The sequence below is a fragment of the Orycteropus afer genome, unplaced genomic scaffold (assembly GCF_000298275.1).
Source record: "Orycteropus afer afer isolate SDZICR_OR568_19922 unplaced genomic scaffold, OryAfe1.0 scaffold00469, whole genome shotgun sequence".
In the NCBI taxonomy this organism is placed as follows: domain Eukaryota; kingdom Metazoa; phylum Chordata; class Mammalia; order Tubulidentata; family Orycteropodidae; genus Orycteropus; species Orycteropus afer.
In genome coordinates, this window is record NW_006922056.1 from 1,419,968 (window position 1) to 1,420,793 (window position 826).

General features: G+C 49.8%; 1 protein-coding gene across 1 annotated transcript in view; it reads right to left on the reverse strand.

Moving 5' to 3' along the window:
* The window catches only part of NTSR1 (neurotensin receptor 1), a 54,939-nt gene that overhangs the window by 2,853 nt on the left and 51,260 nt on the right, over positions 1–826 (reverse strand). The gene's annotated exons all lie outside the window — the stretch shown is intronic.

Below are 826 nucleotides of genomic sequence, written 5' to 3' on the forward strand. Positions count from 1 at the left end.
GATGATGGATGGGTGGATAGTGGATGAGGGGATAGATGGTTGAGTGAGTGGATGGATGGATGGGTGAATTAGTGATATATGGGTGAATGGATGGATTGATGGGTGGATGGGTAGGTGGATGGATGAGTGGGTAGATACATAGATGATGGATGGGTGGGTGGATGGGTGGATGGGTGGATGGATGGTTGAATGTGTGGATGGATGGATGGGTGAATGGACAGACTGATGGACCAGTGGGTGGATGGATGGATGCATGGATGATAGATGGGTAGATAGTGAATGGGGGGATAGATGGTTGAGTGGGTGGATGGATGGATAGGTGAATTAGTGATGTATGGGTAGATGGATAGGTGAATGGATGGACTGATGGATGGGTGGGTGGATGTATGAATGCATGGAGGATGGATGGGTGGGCGGATGGATGGAAGGCAGGATGGATGGAAGGCAGGGTAGATGGATAGATGGGTGAGTTAGTGATATATGTATGGATGGATAGGTGAATGGATGGCTTGATGGATGGGTGGATTGGTTGTATGGATGGATGCACAGATGATTGATGGGTGGATGGATGGTTGAGTGGGTAGAAGGATGGATGGGCGAATCAGTGATGTATGTATGTATGGATAGGTGAATGGATGGACTGGTGGATGAGTGGAAGGGTGGGTGAGTGGATAGGTGGATGAGTGGGTGGGTGGGTGGATGGATGGGTGGGGAGAGGGGTGGATAGATGGATGGATGGGTGAATCAGTGATGGATGTATGTATGAATAGGTGAATGGATGGATTGATGGATGGGTGAAGGGGTGGGTGGGTGGATGGATGGATGG